Below are 8,522 nucleotides of genomic sequence, written 5' to 3'. Positions count from 1 at the left end.
TTTCTCCACTCCATTTAAAAGCATTTAGAAACGTTTTTCAAAGAAGCTCTTCGAGAGAAGTGCGATTGGATTTATCATTTTATATTCACGACTTTTATCACAGTTTGTGCAATTACGATTTGTAATTCAAACTAAAAAAATTATAGAAAAATAAAAGAAAACTTCTTTATAACACACTAAGGTGAATTTTTATTTATTTAATAAGATTTATCTCTAACTAGCAGTCGCCTGCGACTCCGTCCGCGCAGTATTAAAAAAAATAATAAGTAGCCTATGTGTCGTTCCAGACTACGTTTTATATGTATGCCAAATTTTATCGAGATCCGTTCAGTTGTTCCGGAGATATCTCTTAACAAATATCCATCCTTTCAAAAAACAATGATTTATTAGCATAACGGCAGATATCGTTTAATAAATAAGAAAAAAAAAATGGTGTAACAAATATAAATATTTGCCACAAATTTCATATAAAGTTGTAATGAAATCTGCAACAATTTAGTTTTATTCTGTTATAGAAAATTTATTAAAAAACAGAATTTATTATTTGTTCTTGTATCTTGGTAAAATAAAGCGTAAACAAATAATGAGTAAGTCAGGGTAAATTAATTGGCAACCCTCGGCGTTTCTGCAACCCCCTATCGTATGTCTGTGTCGGACAGTAGGGGTACGTTACTTCGGCTTTGTTTGAAGTTTGGAAAAGAAAGTAATTAATTGCATTTAAAAGTTTAACATCATATAATCATGAACACAATATTTTTGAAAGCTATTTTAATATGATTTGCATAAGAATTTTAATTTTGTAACTCTAATAACAATCCGGTATGGTCTAGTGGCTAGGATACCTGGCTCTCACCCAGGAGGCTCGGGTTCGATTCCCGGTACCGGAATACTTTTTTCATTTTCCAAATCATATCGTCATTCTTTATTATGTTAGGAAGGCAAAGATCGCGCCTTGTACTATTTTTTACTGATTGTATACAGCTAGTAAACTTAGTAAAAAAACATGACATGACTGTTGTTCCAAAGAAATTGTGTGATACGATTGCTTTTTGTACATTGTTTTCTGTTGTGAAATTCTTTTATATTTCCTTTTTCATGTTTTAGAACTTCATTTGTTGCGCGAGACAGTAAAACAAGTAGCATCTGCGCGCAGCATAAGTTCTGTGCCGCTATAAATCTGTACAAGTTACGTCGCTCGAGGGAGCACCCGTTACTAAAGTTATCCGCAAAGCGGTGAACTATTGTTATAATTTGTAACAATGAAATTACAATCTTGCGATCTGTCGGTAACGTGCAAAAGTTAAGTCCAACACACAAGGCGTCGAAACACGGTGATGACGCAAAAAACAGTTGCTCTCAACCTATTTATCAAGTCCGTCGTGAGAAAAGTCGTTGCGATTTTTAAAACGTAGACGCAGTAGCGTAGCAAACTTATACAGTTGATATATATAGTCTATGCCTTTGAGGACCGAATAGACGACTCGCGTCGGCGATCCAAGCTTGTACCGAACACGGGCAACGCGATATTCTTGACGCAATTATACAAATCAGTGTGGTGTTTTAATACATATTGTCATCCCTTTCATTACCCTTGAAAAAACAGAGATGACACTATATGCCACAAATCTCACTGTAGTCATTTAATAACCTTCCAATATATTGTGTAAAAAAAAAAAACATTTTTATAACATTGGAATTTAATAATTCATTTTTCATAAATCACGTGAATATTTTCTAAGTCGATAAAATAATCCGAGCCAATGGTTCTTTTTGAATAAGAAAATTCACCATTTGGCTTGGCCTTTCTTATCTCTAAGCTTAACTGACAGGTCTCTCAACTGAACAAATAATTTGCCATGAAATGGAAAGTGTACATTTTTGTCTAAATATTATTTGGACATAATAAGTGTATTGTGATTGTTTAATAAAGAGTAGGATATATTATTTCGACTTTATATATTAATTTTATCATAAACTATATTATCTTACTAATATCATAAATACGAATGTTTGGATGGATGGATGTTTGTTTGAAGGTATCTCCAGAACGGCTGAACGGATCTCGATGAAATTTGGCATAGATATAGAACATAGTCATAGAACATACACATACTAATTATGTATTTTTTTTAATTCCGCGCGGACGAAGTCGCAGGGCACAGCTTGTTAATGTTATAAAACGATAGAATGTTATAAGGACTATAAATTTAGAAGATATAGAAGAATTATTCTTCGTTAATCTCTCTATATCACTGGGCACGGTCTCAAATTAACATGAAAATGTTAAGAGTAATTTTTCACAAATGTATCACAGTCTTTTGCTTGAAACAGACCATTCTTTCAATTTCGTTTCATGCTATTGTGACTGTATGCGACCAATGAAATACGCAACTAAGTCTAGTAATTTTATCCTAAAAATCCTCCTTATACCTTCTAAACATTTCTAAATTAATCCTTTAAATGTACTTATTTTAAAATGTTACACAGACAGTGTACACTTTTCTGTGACATAATTTTGTTCAGTCTATGTTCTCTTAACCGCATAGTCGGGCAGTGGTGGGGACGCGTTGTGAGTGACGTCAGCGGCCACTGCACATGATTAATGCTCATGTTGCTGAGACGCGTTGTATCATGATTTATCACTTCTTATGTTTTAGGACAAGATGTTATGTAATTTTTTTATATAAAAAAGTAGAGCATGTAGAGTGGTACAGAATTATTTAGGCTTTAATATTTATACTTGTTATATTTTTTTTTATTATTTTTTTTAATAATTTGGTTCAATTTTAACCGATTTTAACCTAATAGTAATAGATAAATTTAATCTCTTGTTTATAACGCGATTGAACAATCATTATACTTCGTTTCACAAATTATTAAAAATATTTTTTAGAATGTCAAAAATCTATTTAACAGCTATTTAACAGCGATATTGTTTAAATTAAAAAGCACACAGGAACTTTTTAAATAAATTCGATGGATGATATTTAATTCGGTTGTAAAATTAAATTGGATTATAATATTCAATGTATCGAGGCAGTATTGCACGGTACATCAGCTTACAGATTTACCAATAATGAGCTTTGCGATTAACAGCAGATGAAACCGCATTAAACCGGTTCATTTATTCAGTTCCGGAATTCATATGATATTTTTTAAATATAAAATGTTAAAAGCACGATCAACAATTGTTTTTTTTTAAATTTAACAGCTGTTAAATATTGAATAAAAAATTTCATTATATTTGACAAAAATTCTATATTTAAATATTTTTCACTGATTAATTCGTTAGTTAACCTGCTCTATAATTTCAAGTGTTTAAAGATTTAATGAAATTAATGTTTTTTTAAAGAGTTAAAAATCTAGCGTAGCCCACAGATCTGCTACGAATTTGCTACGAAATTATTCGAGGCTGCGAAATTAATAATTTTTTTTAAGCACAAATAATCATCATATTCTTATCATAGGCATGTGAGGTCTGGGCATCAGGTATTCGTTTTCTAAATCGAACTAACCTCTACCTAATCATTATTATTAATTAACAATATCGTTAGAATTATAGTTTCAGTATAATACTACTAGAGCTCGATAATCATTCCTTATTTAAATTTAAAAATAATTAAATAAACTAAACGATACAACAAATAAAATCTCCCATATCATTTTGATACTATTTCCGAACATTGACATCGCGTCCACGAAATTGACAGGCAATATTCAAGAGGGAAATTGCTTTTTCACTGGCGCCTATCATCCGATAGGGTGAAATTTAATAAATAATTCTAACACAGCTCTGAAAGATTTCACAAAATGTTACTCACACCTGGCTTGGCCTCACTACCGATTGATACTAAAATATTTTAGAAGAATTATATTTGTTACTAGCTGTCGCCCGCGACTCCGTCCGCGCGGGATTAAAAATAGATGTTGGCCGATTCTCAGACCTACTCAATATGCTCACAAAATTTCATGAGAATCGGTCAAGCCGTTTCGGAGGAGTATGGGAACGTAAATTGTGACCCGAGAACTTTACTAATTATTAATTCTATTTTTTAATTATAGAATTTTATTCCTTAAAAATAAAGTCAAAAGTGATATATTCAAGTTCTGAAAATGTTTATGTGTCTTTTAAGATGAAATTTTCTCGGCTTTAGTAATTTTACGTATACATTTATATAAGAAAACCTTACTAAATTATCGGTTTAGTATTCCAGTTTTTGATATTATTGTACATTTCATCATAAGAATATGGTTTATTTTATTACTGGCAGTCTCCCACGACTCCGTCCGCGCGGAATTAAAAAAAAAATACTCAATTAGTAGCCTATGTGTGTTTCAGACTATGTTCTACATCTATGCTAAATCAAGATCCGTTAAGCCGTTCTGCAGATACATTCAAACAAACATCCATCTAAACATTCACATTTACTATATTAGTATGATTTGACGGCAATATATTTTTCTTTTTTTTTTTTTCAACATATAAAGTAATATAATTTTATATGTTTCATTGTATTTTATATAAAATTGAATATTTCTCTTCATAAATGTGTAGAACTTTTTATCATAACAATATCTCATTGTCATATTAATTGTCATTGAATGACTCAATTTAACGTTGGAATATAAAACCGTAGCATGTAATTGAAAACAACGATTTATATCCACTGCATGTCAATAATTAACTTAATTATGAATGCAGAGTAAATTTATATAGTATATTAAAGTCATTTTTCAGTAATAGCAAAGTGATGACGTCATAAAGATACATTGACGTCATCAAGTGAATAAATTATAACTTACGTTAGCAGTCGTCTTCAACTCTGTCCGCGTGAAATTAAAAAAAAACTCAAAGCGTAGCCTATATGTTCTTCCAGACTATGATCTACATGTGTGCCAAATTTAATCAAAATCCGTTTAGCCGTACCCGAGATACCTTCAAACAAACATCCACCCATCTAAATATAAGTAAAAGAGACCGGGACCTTGCCTAAAGGGACTCCTTTTATTAACATATTTTAGTTAATTATTCGGTTTTTTTTTTAATTTTTATTTTATATCATAGGTTTAAGAGTTTATGTATTCATAGAAATAAGGATGTAAATAAATATTTAGTAACATAAAAAAAAAGTAAAAGAGTAATATTGAAGTAATCTTACTTCTTACTAATATTTTAAATGCGAATGTTTGGAAGGATGGACGTTTGTTAGAAGGTATTTCCAGAACGGCTGCATGTATTTCACTGTAATTTGGCATAGATATAGAACATAGTCTGGAAGACCACATAGGCTACTAATTATTTTTTTACTCCGCACGGAGTGAGACGCGGGCGACGGCTAGTACTTCTCTAAATTGGACTAAAGTTTTATTTCTACCGATGTGCTACAATTTTATAGAGTGAGCACAATACGTAAACTTTATACCTTCCTTTCTTATGAATTTACTTGTTACATATAAACTTTTCTTTCTCAAAAAATGTCAATACCAGAGTTGCTAAGAACTGTTCTATGTACGGGAAAGTTCAATATAAAATATATTATCAGGGACGCTGAATACTCGTTCGCTACTTGGAACGGATAAAGTGGTAATGGACGATAAATATTGACACGACCAGGACGTGACCATGCACTCTGTTATAGGATCAGCAATGTTCTTAAAGCGGGCCCACCCTTCATTTTTCACTTCCGTTATATGGATATCAATACTTTGTACTTTTAAATACAACACTTACCTCGGGTTTGGGTTTCTGAGAACTTAATCTTCTTTGTCAAAGGTAATGACAGGGATGACGATATGTTTTTTATAGAGATTTTGGACTCAAAATCTTATAAAACTTAGTACTTATTTCATATATGGATAAGACAAAATTTTATCGTGGGTTTCTGAGACCAAAATATCCGTTTAAAACATATTCTTTACTCTGTTTTGTCAAGATGACAGGTATAATATGTTTTATACATAGATTTTTGGTCTCAGAAACCAACGGTAAGATTGCTTTTTATCATCAGATCAGGCTGTTAACTTACAATAAAGATGTTTCAAAAAATAATTTTTAAAATTTCGTTTTTTTATATACATAAAATGTGTTAAAAATTCATTTCGGAATCGATTATTTCCTAAAATATAAAGTCGATGAAAGTTTTTATATTAAAATATATTCCAATGTGGAGACTTTTCACAGAGTTTTCTATCACTATGTATTTAACACATTAAAACGTCGTATATTTGAAAATGCTACACTTTCTTGTGAACGAATCAACTACATCAATCTTACAAAATGATCCAACTTAATTTGACACGTCTCTGAATTTCCATGTTCGATTAATCATCGCATTCGGACACTTTTTATCAAGACCACTCGGAAAGTATATCTTGTCTATTTAGTTAACAGTTTTATGATAAAAACAGACATCATAATTTAATGATATTTTGTGAAAAAAGACTTTTATAAAATGTGACGTTTGATGCGACCTTTAAGGTACGCGTCCATTGGCCCGCACCGGACACACCGCATGCAAAGCCCGCAACGAATTTTAGTTTACTTTGCATGATGTTACCATCATCCGCGCCGCCCACTTTGCTCCAATACAAAGCAAATCTCTGTAATCCGTACGTGAGGTACGTATCTCACCACTTACTACTAATTTAAAGAAATTGCGGGAACAAAAGAATATAAAATTTGACACAGTTTAAGTTGTGTGGCTATGGTCAAATGTTGATCAGTTGTCAGTCACTTAGAGTTCTGAGACACTAATGGATGATCTACGTCTGATTTCTGCGTATATTCTGCTAGTTTTACATCATAATTTATTTAAATTCAAAGCGTTGATACAACTAGAACATGCAGGAGTAATTTATCTTTAAGCTGTTCCAAGAACTTTGTACGTGGCGGCGTAATGTTCATGCAGCAAGTTTATAACTTCACAATGTAGTGTGGGTACGTGACCCTTGCGACATCTGTCGGAGATTTAAACAATCATATGAGAATTCAACACTACTATAGGGGGTTTCATTGCAGGAACACCTTAAAATATTTTAAAAAAGCCATAGTGAGCGATCGTGGCTCTGAGGTTAAGCACTTGCAATTTAAAGATCCTGGGTTTGAATCCCGCCATGTACCAATGTGTTTATCGATTAACAATGTACATTTATCGGACGTTCTTACGGTGAAGGAAAACATTTTGATGCGATCTGCACATATCTGAGAAGAAATTCAAAGATATGTGTCAAGAAAACCCGTACTGGGCTAGTGCGGTTGATTATGACCTAATCAATCCTAACTTAGGGTAGGCTCCGACCCCCTCAGTGGGGACTAATAGTGCGCTGATGATGATAGTAAAAATTATTGATACATCCTGTATAGAGGTAAAATTAATTACTTAAATTTTATTCACCAATGCATTAGTAATTTTAAATTTCCATTACAATATTAACAAAGTAATTCAAACCATTTTCCTTAATTAAAGTGTCAGCGTTCAAGAAGAGACAGTGAAATATGTACCTAAAAGTATATTTTAATGAACAAGTCAAGCAAACCAGTACTATGTCATTTGCGTAGACATTTTAATTTCCGGGAATAATTCGTACCGATTTAAGATTCTTATATTTATGGTGGACACGAATCTTAGCAATAGAAAACCAAGATGTTTAATGTTCCTTCACAAAGACGTAACCCTAAACTAAATACCAGACTAGACGAAAATCTTTTGTGTTCGCATATATCTGTCACAAGGTATCGCCCGCGACTTCGTCCGCGAGGATTGAAAAGTAACATAATTAGTAGCCTATGTGTTCTTCCAAATACGAATGCCAAATATTATCGAGATCCGTTCAGTCGTACTGGAGATATCTTCAAACAAAGATCCATCCATCCATCCAAACATTCGCATTTATAATATTAGTTAGATTACTATTGTGAATTATTTCTAAACTAAACTTATTTTGATAAATTATGTTTGACATTAGCGTACTTTCCAGAGTACTAAGTATACATTGTCATTTGGGTAGTTATTGTTTTTTTTAACTTTAATGTATTTAGAGGTTTTCAGTACTTCATTTTATTTTAATTTTAACTAATACAAGTGAATTTCTAGATTTGAACATCCCCAACACCCAAGCGAGAGCAATCTCAACAATGCTGCCATGTTTTTTATGTTAAACTTACTGGAACGTGCCTTATCGTTTAGATTGCAAAGCTATTTTAAAAAGGTCGATAAATTTAAGTTAATCGTTTTGCTAAACGTAAAATAGCAGTTTAAACGCGAGCAACGTGAAAACCATTCAGCATTCTTCTTCACAGTTTTAGAGTTCCGCACTAAATTTTATAACGCTAGCGACAAATAAGTTTCATAAAGAGAACTATTACTAACTAGCTGTCGCCCATGACTGCGTGCAAGCAAAATAAAAAAATAAATAAATTGGTAGCCTATTTGTTCTTCCAGGTTAAGTTCTTCGTGTATGAAAAAAATCCAGCAAGATCCATGCAGCCGTTCTGGATATACCTTCTAACAAATATTCATCCA

At 32.1% G+C, this 8,522-nt stretch overlaps 1 non-coding gene across 1 annotated transcript; it reads left to right on the top strand.

Moving 5' to 3' along the window:
• The first annotated feature begins 815 nt into the window (after positions 1-815).
• Positions 816-887, top strand: TRNAE-CUC (transfer RNA glutamic acid (anticodon CUC)). The gene has a single exon. It is a non-coding gene; the product is annotated as a tRNA-Glu (tRNA).
• Positions 888-8,522: the final 7,635 nt, after the last annotated feature.

Source organism: Papilio xuthus, unplaced genomic scaffold (assembly GCF_000836235.2).
Source record: "Papilio xuthus unplaced genomic scaffold, Pxut_1.1 DF826933.1, whole genome shotgun sequence".
In the NCBI taxonomy this organism is placed as follows: domain Eukaryota; kingdom Metazoa; phylum Arthropoda; class Insecta; order Lepidoptera; family Papilionidae; genus Papilio; species Papilio xuthus.
This window is presented reverse-complemented; position numbering and strand designations above follow the sequence as displayed.